Source organism: Apteryx mantelli, chromosome Z, assembly GCF_036417845.1.
Source record: "Apteryx mantelli isolate bAptMan1 chromosome Z, bAptMan1.hap1, whole genome shotgun sequence".
NCBI classification, from domain to species: Eukaryota; Metazoa; Chordata; class Aves; order Apterygiformes; family Apterygidae; genus Apteryx; species Apteryx mantelli.
The window spans coordinates 74,125,412-74,139,124 of record NC_090020.1 but is presented as its reverse complement, the minus strand read 5'-3'; the positions used below and the strand labels follow the sequence as shown (position 1 = coordinate 74,139,124).

At 48.4% G+C, this 13,713-nt stretch overlaps 1 protein-coding gene across 2 annotated transcripts in view; it reads left to right on the top strand.

The window, feature by feature from the left end:
• Positions 1–13,713, top strand: part of RAI14 (retinoic acid induced 14) — a 100,243-nt gene that overhangs the window by 85,804 nt on the left and 726 nt on the right. The window lies entirely within an intron of this gene.

Here is a 13,713-nt window from a genome sequence, read left to right as displayed (position 1 = left end):
TCAGATTGGTTAAGCATGATTTCCCCTTGGTGAAGCCATGCTGACTACTCCTGATCACCTTCTTGTCCTCCACATGCTTGGAGATGGCCTCCAGGATGAGCTGCTCCATCACCTTTCCAGGGATGGAGGTGAGGCTGACTGGCCTGTAGTTCCCGGGGTCCTCCTTCTTGCCCTTTTTGAAGACTGGGGTGACATTGGCTTTCTTCCAGTCCTCAGACACTTCTTCTGTTCTCCATGACCTTTCAAAGATGATGGAGAGTGGCTTAGCAATGACGTCTGCCAGCTCCCTCAGCACTCGTGGGTGCATCCCATCAGGGCCCATGGATTTGTGGGTGTCAAGTTTGCTTAAATGATCTCTAACCCGATCCTCCTTGACCAAGGGAAAGTCTTCCTTTCTCCAGACTTTCTCTCTTGCCTCCAGGATCTGGGGTTTCTGAGAGCTGACCTGACCGGTAAAGACTGAAGCAAAGAAGGCATTCAGTAACACTGCCTTCTCTGCATCCTTTGTCACCAGGGCACCCACCCCATTCAGCAAAGGCCCCACATTTTCCCTAGTCTTCCTCTTGCTACTGATGTATTTGAAGAAGCCCTTCTTGCTGTCCTTGACATTTCTTGCCAGATTTAATTCCAGACGGGCCTTAGCCTTCCTCGTCGCATCCCTGCATACTCTGACAACGTTCCTATATTCCTCCCAAGTGGCCTGTCCCCCTTTCCACTTTCTGTATACTTCCTTCTTCTGGTTGAGTTTTGCCAGGAGCTCCTTGCTCATCCGTGCAGGTCTCCTGCCTCCTTTGCTTGACTTCCTACTCATAGGGATGCACCGCTCTTGAGCCTGGAGGAAGTGATGTTTGAATATTAACCAGCTCTCTTGGACCCCCCTTCCTTCTAGGGCCCTAACCCATGGGATTCCTCCAAGTAGGTCCCTGAAGAGGCCAAAGTTTGCTCTCCTGAAGTCCAGGGTTGCAATCCTACTTAGTGCCCTGCCTCCTCCTCGCAGGATCCTGAACTCCACCATCTCATGGTCACTGCAGCCAAGGCTGCCCCCGACCTTCACATCTTCCACCAGTCCTTCTTTCTTTGTTAGTACGAGGTCCAGCAGCACACCTCTCCTTGTTGGCTCCTCCACCACCTGTGTCAAGAAGTTGTCACCAATGCTCTGCAGGAACCTCCGGGACTGTTTGTGCCTAGCTGTGTTGTCTTTCCAGCAGATATCGGGGTGGTTGAAGTCCCCCATGAGAACCAGGGCCTGGGATCGTGAGGCTGCTTCCAGCTGTCTGTAGAAGGCCTCATCGACTTCCTCTTCCTGATCAGGTGGCCTGTAGTAAACACCCACAACAGTGTCACCCATGCTAGCCTGCCCTTTAATCCTTACCCATAAGCTCTCGACTCGCTCTTCATCCACCCCTAGGCACAGCTCAATACATTCCAGTTGCTCTCTCACATAAAGAGCAACTCCACCACCTCGCTTTCCTGGCCTGTCTTTCCTAAAAAGCACGTAGCCATCCATGACAGCACTGAGGTACCATAAGGTAGCTGTCCCAATCCATCCAATGCACTGAGTACACAGAAATCATACCATGCTTCATAGTTTCCTTGAACTGCCTGGTAGTAGAATTAAACTATTTCTAAAGGTAAAATCATTAGTTTATTGAAGTTCTGTACCAAGCAGTACAGAAAGGTCTGTATAAACCACCCTTTATGATAGATTTAGCTATCTATGCAAGTGTTGGCCATGAAGCTCAGGAACAAAAACAGAATATATACTTCAGACAAGGGATTCTAGTGAACACAGGATGTTTACAGTGAACGTCAATGCCTCGAACTTCCTAACCTCACTTTTGTAAAGATCTTCTCTTCAGTATATTTTTATTGGCCCTCTAATGAATTTTTTTGTAACTAAACCGTTTTTTCTACATAATGTTTGCATTAAGCTTATTAACAAATATTTTTAGGTAACTGTGTTTTAGAGAGTTTCTTTTTATACCCCCAAGTATTTGGTAATAGTGAAGCATAGTGAAGTGTTTTCAGCTTGAAAAATTCTGTACGGAATAATAGACCTGTCTGTCAACATGGCCCAGAGCAGTGAAGTGTAAAATACAATTCAGCCTGCTGTTTCAACAAATGTAGAAACGATTGGTGGAGAACAGCAAAAGGTATCAAAAATTTCTACATGTTGCTTCTAGAGGCCATGGGCATCAATAAAGCCTTTGTCAGCATTTTTAAATTTAGAAGTCAAATAAAAATGCCTGGTATGGTATAGTATAGTATAAAACTATGGAAGAGTATTTCTAAGTACACACTGCACTTGAGGGTACAACCATTCTAACTAGCTTGCAGCTTCACTATGGTATTTGTTTCATTCCTGTTAGTGGATATGTCTCTAATAGAGAAATCTCCAGGGCTGTATAATCTATGAAGTTTATATAGAGTCATAATATGACAAGAGTCAGCAGTGCCTCAGGCTGACTGGACTCATAATGCACTTATATCAGATAATTCCTAACCCTGGCAAAACTGAAATGGATTTGAAAAACACAAACAAGAAATACATCTTTGCATCAGTTAGACCTTGGTGTTACTTTTCTTGGGTGGTTTAACTAATGCCTGCTAATTTTGAACAGTATTTTATAGTTAGATGGTTTTGAAAATGCTCCAAAGAAATGTGAAAAGAATTTTGCTGCAGCACTTAAAACAACAAAATTTTAAGCATGCTAATGCTGCAAAGTATAAAACTTGATGAACCATTTTGTAGGTTGCCTGATGGATTTAGTCTTCTACTTTGTTTTGGTTTGTATATTTATTACAATTATATTTGTGGAATATTAAAAATTATACACTACAGCATAGCAAGTTTCTTTATATGTAATTTACAAGAAGTTTCCTTATGCAGCAAATAAACTATTTCCAGGTTTTTTCATCTTTGTTCTTTTTGTACATTCAGTTCCTGTTTGTATTAAGGGAAATCTTGTTGCATTGTTTTAATGTGGCTCAAATATGTTCTGTACCCCATGTTTAGATAACTATGTCAAACGTGGGAGGTCTTTCTCCCCAAAATCGGAACTTGGTTTTTAACTTTCTTGATCTGACAGCTAGAATAGAACCACTCCAAACCCTGTGTAACCAGTTTTGCAAATTATGCCTTCTGTCTAGTAAGTTCAGAGCCATTTCTCAAGTGGACATTCTGCTAGAAATAATAGCATTTTTCCATTCGGCAGTGGATACATTCCAGCTCAGTTTAAAACCACCATAGTCCAGTATCACCAATGGGGTGTGGCCCCACCATTTCTCAAAACTGCAGTTCTTTATTACTTAGCACTTCACCCCATGCACAAAGAACTGCAGGGAAAGTGTACATTCATGTGCACATGTGTGTATACATATGTGTGTGTGTATATACATATGTATACTCCTCTCTAAACTTTGAATTACGTAGTCCATCCCATTGCCTTTTATCATCTCTCACTCCCCTGAGTTTTATTTGAGAAACTAGTTTTTAGTCACTTGTTTGCTGATATCTTTCTGTTTCAGGGCAGAACACATTAGTGGTAGGAATTGCACCTCTTCTGGTTACATCCTGCCAGTCAATAGCTCTTTAGCCTCTTGTAAAAAGTTTCTGTGAGCTGCTCAGAACAGGGTTTCCTTCGAACAAGGCTGTTGACAAACTGGTGTGTGAAGTCTGTGCCTGGTGAGATCACCTGGTAGCACAGAACTGAGTCCCTTCAAGTTGTGGATTAAGGATTTTATCACGAGTAGTTGCTGATGGATTAATAAGACCCCCGAATGGCTCTTTTGTGCCGTCACAGGCATGGGCCTGCTGAGCTAGTATCCCCCATTGGAATTGCCATTTGTTTTCCATGTGGACGGCTGGGTGCCAGCTCTGTTGCATAACAGGATATTTTAGGGGCAGACCCATGGTGGTCCTGCCTTTTTGCCTTCAAAGTTGGTTGCTGCTACATTCAAATAGAACTGCTTCCTGGGCATCACAAGTCTGGTAGACATTTATTTCTGGTCTCCTGCCTGCACAGTGACAGCAGCATGGGTCCTCTCCTGGGCAGCATTTTTACGGCTGGGTTTCTTTTTTTTACTAAGCATACAAGTACTGGGGATGAATGATGCTCTCATCATTTAAGTTGTTTTCAGCAGTTCACACATAACAGATTATTTGGTCAGATTGGTCAGCTTGACCCATCCCCTTCCCCATGTTAAGAAGGTATGTGAGAATAGTGATGAGTGGTGGCAGCAGACTTGAGAGGACTGTGAATGTGTTGAAATTCAGGAGGAGGCATTTAGATCAGTGCGAAAGATCACCTTTGTTTTTGTTGTGCTGGAGAAAGTGTGAGTCTCTGTTAAGCAGGTGTTGCCCTCATTATTTGGGATCTAGCCATCACAGGCTCCCTCTTTTGCCAGCTAGGTGGGCATGAGAAGAAAATGGACAAGGATGTGATTCAGGAGTTTGGATGGATGCTGCATTGCCAACAGGAAGGTGTGTGCAGCCGTAACATGGCTGGTCTGGGGAGGTGTGTGAAACCCCCCGTGCCTGTTGCAGTCAGTGAAATGCTGTTGCACTATTTCCACCTGGGGATCCTCTTCCATGCCCTGGCTCAGCCCCCATCTGCAGGCAAAATACTCTGTCTCCAGGACTTTTTTTGCTCACGCAGTTAGTAGCTGCCACATGCCCACTGAACATGACTTGGCTGTCTGAAGGGCAGATGGAGGTCCATTGTGGCCGGGCAAGATGTCAGCCGGGCAAGATTCATCAGCTGAATTCTGCCTGCTGTATCCTGAACAGTGTCTTTGAGCAAAAGCAAGCTTTGTGGTAAGTTTTTATCTGCACAGTCTGATTTCTTGAGGACTGAGAGTGTCAGTAAGTGTCACTCCCCTGGAGCTGGCTTTCCAGAGAAACAGGAGATTGGGGATAAAAGAAGGTGTTGCCAGATAGTTTCTTCAGCTACCTCCTGCACTGAGGTACTGGGTAAGGAGCAAATAGTTCTTCAAGCTGGATGTGCAGAGCAACTCCATGAAGGCAGAAAGCCCTGCTGGTTTCCCTTCTGCCATTCCTCAAGCTGTTCAACAAAGTGATGATGTACAACATGTCAACACAAGACAGCAAAAGCCAAAGGAAGGCCAAGCTGCCATATGCTGCAGTAAACCACAGCACAGTGCCCCAGGAGGAGCAACCAAGAGAGCCAGCAGAAAAGCTGGCTGGAAATCACTTGGCAGATGCTACATAGCTATGTGGAGCTGCAATTTAGTTTTAAGGCTCACATCACATTATGTGAGTTTTCCAGAGCAATGGATGGCTGTCTAGGGAAAGGAGGTAGGTGGTGTGTGATTTCATTGCTGTGAATGTTTCAGAGCTACATAAATCATTGTTGCTATATGTGCGCTGTGTGTAGGCTATAAAAGCTGCTGGACACGGTCTTTGGCAGTGTAGGGATGCCAGCCTGGAGTGAGCAGGAGGGAGGAGGATATGCAAAGAGGTTGGAGACCCAGGCAGGTATGTGGGGAGAGCTACTGTCATGACAGTGTAGCAGAAGTTGTCTACCTAAGCGTTTTCCCGTCTGACCTGTCTCCAGGCAGACCCTGGCTCGTGTCAGGCCAACCAGAGCATCCTGGGGCTTTCTCCACCCCAGTACCAGCCTTCATATGAGCAAAAGGCAGAAACGAAAGGCTGAAGCAAACTGACCTCATATGTGGCGGAGACCCATGTGCTGTGGGGAGGAATCACCTGCTCAAGTGGTGTGGTCAGGCTCCCTCGCATGGGGCAGGACCTGGTCCTGGAGCCGGAGCACCTCGTGTGGTTTTGGCCCTCCTAAGAGCCAGGGCCCCAGGCTGGTGCTGTGGGAGGTCTCCAGGATGGAGGTTGCAGAGCAGCTGTGCTGTAGGTCATGGGGCTGCACTCTGAAGAAACTCGTGGAAAAGCTCCGGGAGGAGCCAGGTTACATGTTGATGGACTTTCAGAGCAGCCGCATAGACAGACGTGCTGTAACCTGGCACAAATTCTGCAGGCGCAAGCATAACCCAGCAAATTCTTCCAAACAAATTTGAACTGGTGCAAAGCTTTTCTAGGCCAGATCAGTGGTTTAAATCCTCTGTTCACTGTGGTTTGGATCTGCTGCAGGGAGCATTAAAAGTGCTCTTAGTTTAGTGTCAAGCCACAGTTCAAAAGTTCGCCTGAGTACCTTGAAACTTTCATTGATAGCAACACTGTCTAGTTTTCCTGCCTCGGGTCACCGGTTGTGTTTGTGGGTGCAAGCCAGATCTCGGTGAAATGTTCCACAGAAGTGAAGTTTCCAAATTTTTTTTACATCCCTCCTTTCTTCTCCCCTATTTGGATCATTCACTGATCCTTTTGAAAATAAGTAACTGAACTAATTTGGAAACAAGTAACAGAGATGCTAAATACAGAGTAGAACCAATTTTTATTTTGTTTTTATGTCCCTTTTCTTCTCAGGGTAGTAACAAATCTTTTCCTATTAACAAGCATTAACCCCTTTTGCATGGAATTCTTATACAGTGGTAAACTGCAGCTGAAATAAGTTCAAATTCTTGATTTAAAAGGTTTCTCCTTGTTTGAGGAGGCTTGAGTTGTAATTTCTGTAACTATAGAAAACGGCTGCTGCCAGACCCTGCTGCTGGCAGGGAAGCGGAGCGCATTGCTGCACCTACATGTGTCGAGTTTTCCAAGTCACAGCGGCACGTGGCAAAATGTTTCCTAGGAGGGAATGGCAGCCTCTGCCTCGTGTCGGATCCAGTGACAGGATCACAAGGCCGCGTGTCGCCAACGTGAGGCTCCTCTGATGCAGCAGTTCAACAGTTTTGTCCCTCTGCACAAGCGGAGGAGGTCTGTGCTTTTAGTCCTGGACGTGCCAGTCCCAAATTCCACTGGTGGCTTCGGCAGGGTCGGCTCTGTGATATAGCTTATAGCTCCTGAGGCGTTTTAAGGCAACACATCTGTCACTGTTTACAAACCTTTGGCTGCCCTGGCAGACTCTCTATTTAATGAGCTTAACACAGGTATTTACACAATCATCAGATTTCAGTCTATTATTTTAAAAGCCTGCTTGAACGCCGGTCTGTCCAGATTCACAGTGTTGGCCCTCCTCATACATTTTCCAACAGCCTGAAATGCTCAGACGGTTGGTAATGGGGCCTCCTACCAGCAGCTGGAGATTGGAAACAGGCACATCTCGGTGACTTCATCCCCCACAACGAGCACGGGGCCGGAGCCCATCTTCCGGCGTCCCGGCAGGCGCACATCTGCTCCTGACCGCCTGCGCCGGGCCCGCTGTTAACCCTTCCCGAGAGGTGTAAAAAGGACAAACGCGCTTGTCTGGAAAGCTTTCGCTCCGAGCGTGGTCGTTCTTCCCTCTGGGGTTAGCCGAAACGCTCTGCAGCGACTGCTGGGCCCAGACCTGCAGCGTTTTTGCACGCCCTGACCTAAAGCAGCAAGTGCTCTGCAGCCAGCTGCATGCCCAGAAGCCCTGTGAGAAAAATGCTTTGGATGCATTTGCTTCTCCCCAAGCACTTTGCTGCCCACCAGGAGGTATTCCTGAAAGAAGAGCCTACAGAGGAAGAGGGGAGCTGAATTAACTGCATTTCCCACTCAGAAAAGAGTAGAGGAGGGACAGAGACCTAAAAACTGCATTCGACCCTCATGCAACCTCCCTTTTGCTTGGAAACTGTTTGGGGTGAGTAAAGACACAAGAGCACAAGGCTCCAGACTGCCCTCATTCCTAGAAATAGCTCCTCTCTTCTCTGCCCTGGGAGGTGTTCAGCATTAGCAGAGCGGTTCCTGAAGGAGCAGCTGCCTGGCACAGCTGGACAGATGCTGCAGAGCCCGGTGCTGGCTGCAAGGTCCCCGTGCAGGGGAACTAGCCCGTACAGAGGGCAGCGTGTTCTGGGGCAGTGATCCTCCTGGCTCGAGCCCTGCGCCATGTGGGCGAAGGGCTTGCAAACAGGACTGCCCCAAAGTCCTGTGCTGCCTGGCGGCTGCACGTTATCTGCAAGGTTTCTTCCCTTGCTGCCACGTGAAGAAATCACATCACTGTCTTGCTCTTGGTGAGGAGAGGTTGGCAGAGTTCCTTGGCAGATGCTCCGGCTAATGGGTCTCTGGCAATATGTTCTGCAAATATCTGCATGATTAAAGCCCTGCATGACTGCCCAGCCTGGAGAGCCTGGGCCGTAGCACAGGGAAGGAACGCGTGCGGCTGCACAGGCTGCTCTTGCACGGTTCTGTGTTGCCAGCACCTCCTCTTTGGTCCCCTGTCCCCAGCAGCTTTTCTTGGTGGTGCAGTGCTGCTGCCCAGGACCACAACTGCAACATGCCCTGGTGTTAACTGATCTCCTGGATGCCTCCGGTGACCGCAGCCGCACGCAGCATGCTCAGACTACCAAGGAGGGGATGCGAGCGGCGAGCCAGGGCTAGCTCGGGGTCGCTCCTGCTGGAGACGAGCCCGGTGCGTACAGTAGCTATGGCTCCAGCCTGGTGCAGGGCGTCCTGTTCCCGCAGCAGCAGGTTGGACGTAGCCTTGGTCGCAAATCCTTCCCCAAGGGAAAAGTGGCCTCCAAAGGCCACGGGGAGCTGCCTGCTTGTTTCATCGCTGGAAATATGCCCGGACCAGCCCCAGCCTTTCCCTGGGGTAGTGGCAGGCTGCTGTCTTGCAAATAACTGCCAGGCGCAGCTCTGGGTTAGCCCCTTCCCATTCTTTAGGTGGTCCCACGTTTCACAAGGCGAGTGCTCAGCTGGGCGAGCCCGGGCCGTGCAGCGCCGTCTGCCTCTGTACCCCGAGCAGGGCATGCACCGGTGTAGGTATAGACTGGGAGCCGGGCCTGGGCTTTAAATGGGGGCTCTGGTGGGATTTGTAGTACAGCTGTGGACCTACACACTCGCTCCTCCACTTTTTGGACTGCACTGAGCTGTGTATATAATCTAAGAGACAGAAGTCTGTCTCCTTGGACATCTGTCTGATCTCCAAACAGACGGAGGAACTGCGGTTTGGTGTTGCTGCAAAGATACGGTCTAGCACAGGAAAAACCCTGCTACTGCCTTACTGAGTGAGATGGCTTGATTCTGCCCTTGCTGCTGCAGATCAGTCACTGCACTGTACTAGCACTTACAGGGTAGAATCATCACGTATGTGCAGGTATATTTGTCATCTAATTATACAAATACAGGATTTACTTTGGGCTGTCCGGCTTTCTGCTGGCTTGGTCATTTCCAGTCAAGCCCATGGTCTGTCTGCATGGGTAGGAATAGGGGACTGCTACATTTTCAACGGGGAACTTCAATCGTTCCTTTTGTCTGCCTCAGGACAGGAAACTAGAAAACCCAACAGCCCCTCTGGGTTTGTCTGCAAGAGCCAGCAACCAACAAAGCAACTTTAACTTCTGGGGGGTTTTGACCAGCGCTGCAAATTTAACTATTGGGACCCAAGGATTTTCAAAGTGCTGCTGTGAACTCACCAAACACTTGAACGTCATCGCTCTGGAGTTTACATGAGAGGAACTCCCATGACCTGCCTGCCCTCCTTTGGGCCCATGATGGCTCCATCCTGGAAGCAGGTGAACGCCAGCTCGGGCACAAGCTATCCAATCCCATTTTTACTTCTCATCCAAAAGTCAACACGTAAAACAGGCCAGATGACTAACACCATAGAAGTGGCTCTTTTTCTCAAGGGAGCTAGCTGGGCTGCAGGGGTCTGTAGACATCTGCAGTCAGATGTTTCAGTGTCCTAACCCCATGCAAACATGAAGCAAAACAGATGTTCCCGAGTTACAGAGGTAATGGTCAAAGTGTAAGAGAAGGGGTAGCTGTGGCAGAAAACATAACACGGAGTAGTGATTAGCTGACTTCAAAGACACTTGAAGAGTGGTTTTAGGGGACGTGGAAGCTTTTCTGCTCTGATAAGTTTGTGGGGAAAAAATGCATCTAGCATCCATCTTACTTTTCAACAGGAGTAAAGAAAATCGGGCCAGACCCCTACTATTCAGGGTAAGGAAGAGATGAAAGCCAGCCCAATATATATTCCTGCAGGTTCCAGCTGTGGCCCTGAGGCCTCCTCCTTTCACAGGTGGGTTCCCACCTTTTCTTTCTTAGTGATTTTTATTCTGAACAAGGTTTTTGTCAGCTTATCTGTAGTCTGCTCTATTTATTGGCATAATGGCTTTCCTCTTTGAAATAATAATTTAAGAAGCAGATTTTACTGCTGAGGGCAGTGGTGGCAGCTGCAGGTTTGGCCTTTTGGGTCCCTGTTAAGTTGCTCGAGCCAGCAAGAGGCTGGCCAGGTCTGCAGGGGCGGCATGGGGATGGACTGGCCCATGGACCCTGATGGGATGGCAATGATGGGAGTGTTGCATGGGTCAGGTGGCTGGAGATGGTCTGCAGTCTCTTCTCACCTAGACATTGGGGTGCTGTCACTTGCGACAGGCCTCTGACAGCCCAATGTGGCACGCCACGGGTCGCGTGTCCTTATAAAAGATATTGTTGTCAGAGCTCGGGAAAGCAGCACAAGTAAGTGCTCCCGAGCGCGTGGCTGGACCAAGCAACAGCAAAGCTGGAGACGGTGCCAGAGGAGAAACGGAGGGCGAAGCAACAGCCTCCAGGCAGGACTTTGGCCCCCGCTGAGAAGCTGGAAGGAGCCCTAGGACAGGCTGAGAAGCTCCTTGGAGACAAGCAGGTAACAGGACCAGTCCTTGCCCTCTGAGGTGATAACTCACTTTCGAAACACTTCCCAGTGGGGGAGGCAGTGGGGGCTGCAGTTTGATCTCCCTGGTGCAGCCACCGACCGGGTGAAAGCATGGTGGCGGTGGTGGGGTCGTTTTTTGAGCTGGGAAAGTCTGGTGCTGAGGCTCAGACAGGATGTGTAATGGCAAGCTCAGATCAGTGCTTTAGCCTTGTGCCGTTTTTGACGAGGAGGACTTTGCGGGGGACTGATCCATTTTTGCAGAGTCCACTAATGAGTCTGGAGTCTGGGTCATTGGATGTTTTGCAGGGATTCAGACTGATCGCCCAGGGACGGGGATCCCCGTGGGCTTGCAGACCCCTCAGCAGCTGCGTAGCAGCAAGCGTCCCTGTACGGCAGGTGCCTGGTGTCAGCTGCCATCCCTCTTGCGCCTTGTTAAATTCCCCTTGGCAGGAGCTCGCTGATGCGCCAGCTCCATGAGGCAGCGGTGCTAAAGGAAGACCAAGGCATTACGTTGTAGGAGTGAATAAGATGCAGCTGAACATGGTAGCATTACTTCAAATAATAGTCTGTGAGCCTGTTGCTGGGTTTCCCCCCATTTCTATTGCAGGAGACGCTAAAACCAGAGCTAGAGACAAGCTCTCGATGTTTAAAATTTGCTAGTAAAATGCAACAAGCCTTATTTTCTCTTTAAACAAACATTAATACGAGGAAAGGCAAGAGCGGAGTGATTCCCGATGTGGGGCTCCGCAGGGAAGGGGGACCGGAGGAGGTGACAGTGGCGGGAAGCCCCGAGACGAAGCTGTGATTCGAGCAGCTGTGGGAGCAGTGGTGGCACTGAGCTTCAGAGTCTTCCAAGGGGAGGAAGGCATGACCCTCGGAAGGACTGGGAGGGCAGAAAACCAGGCCAGATGTATCTGCGTGGTGTGTAGCTCACCGTTGTATTGCGCCTTGAATGGGTTGAAGAGACTAAGATCAGAGGCCGGAGGAGAAGACTCTCTTTACAGTGAGAACAGGAGGAGGCTGTATCTGAGCAAAGATTTATTTGAAGCGGGAACTCGAACATCTCTGTTTCCATCTCATCATGATAAACACTGACGCCAGATACTGAGTTTTGTTGTAATCTACACGTAGATCATTTTCTATCTGTTCTGGGGAAAGGAAAACAAAATCTTTAGCACTATGTGCTGTGTCTGCTTAAATGACAGTAGTCCTTTCTCCAGAATGTCTTCCTGCAGGTCGGTGAAGCCACTCATGAGCTGATCTGGTGTGTCACTCTCACTCGAGTTTTCTACGGAGACAGGCACTGGAAGCTGGCACAGGCATTTGCCAGCCTTGCTCACAGCTATCTAGTACTTCGAGGTCTGTATCTCATGGCTTTGGGGAAGGTACATGAAAAACATGGGAAAATTATGAAATCAGCTTTGCAAATTCAGGCTTGCAAAAAAGCACTGTTGGATGATGAGGTGAATACAAGTTACATGCATCTGTTTACAGATCTCTCAAAACAGACATTTGGCCAAAGTCACCATATGGTGTCTGCTCTTTTCCATGTGCAAGCAAGGCCTTTGTCATTGAAGAAATGCTGGATGGTGACTGGTTTTGTTATACAGTAGGTCTTTGAGAGAAGATGTAGACAGTGAAGCTTGGCCATTGCCTTGATCTCTATATTTGGAGAAAATTCTGTAGCGAGAGTAGTCTTGAAAACCAGAGATAGGTATGTCTGCTGAGTCATCTGGAAGAGGAGGTTGCCTGCATGCTGCCTTTCTCCCAGGACTGGTATGTTTGTACAAATAAGCAAATTATAATTAGAATAAACTGGAATCCATATCTCTCATTCCCTCTCTCCTGGGAAAGATGGCTCGTGAGGCTTTGCAGTTTTCTCAGAGTTAGTCAGAGGGGTGGTATGAAGAATGCAACACTGATAAAGAAGGAGCAGCACAAAAATTCCATTGTCAGTGCTCTGCATTTCTTTTTTTTCTTCAACCCTAGACCTCAATATGCTAAATGCTTTTTTGCTGTAAGCGTTTCCGTGTCAACATGTGTCTCAGCCCAGTGGTTTGTCAAAATTCTGCGAAAGCAGAATTGTGTTGAGGTCTGGATAGTCAACGGAAGAGTAATTTATTTCTTCTGCATCAGCTGCTTGGATACAGTGTAATGATCGCACAAATCTCTGCTGTATTAGTAGGACGGAGGCCCAAAACGGAGTGTGAGAGCTGCCGTGGTAGCCTGGCACCACATGTTGGTTCGGCGATCTCATCACCTTGCCAGGGAAGTATTGACATTGCTTCGTGCCTGTGGCACAGCTCCTCGTCTACTCGGAGTTTGCCTGGCACACAGGAACCGTGGTTGCGCACGGAGGGAATGCAGAGCACGGGTACAAAGCCACGCGGAAACCATGGCAGTGCTGCTGTTACAGGCTGTATCTCAGTCTCGCTTTCCCAAGCAAACACTGCAGTAAGTGAAAACATGGTAGCTTCTAGAGAGTGCACTGATTTTCAAAATGAAAATTTGTATTCGAATCATCAGCCTTTTCAGTGACCTTTTCTCTAAAACCATTGATCGCAATACAGATGTGATTCACAAGCTCAGCTTTCAACTGTTTTTCATCAAAGTGAAAATCTAGCCCTGCATGAGTCCTGTACATGCTACGCAATGGTTTTGCAGCTTTGCTTCGCCCTCGTGGGCTGTGTCCTGCAGTGACGCTGAACTTGCTGTACAGCAAGTTCAAAGACCTGGAGAGTACTGCCACCTAGCTCCAGTTTAACCAGTCAGCTGAAACCATTTAACCTCCTGGCACAGAACTGAGGGAGTCAACAGTGCCCTGTTCTCTGAGTTCCCTCACGTCTGAAATGTGCTGGGACCCAGAGTGCAAAAACTCTCCCAGTTTCATAACCAGAGCCCGAAGTGTGCCGGAGAAGCTGCAGGAGGCCATACCATGCAGCACACAGCTAAATGGGGACAGTGCCCCCGCAGCCTGCCGGACGGTGTCTGCGAATCACAGCCCGCAGGGCAGAAAGCTGGTTGA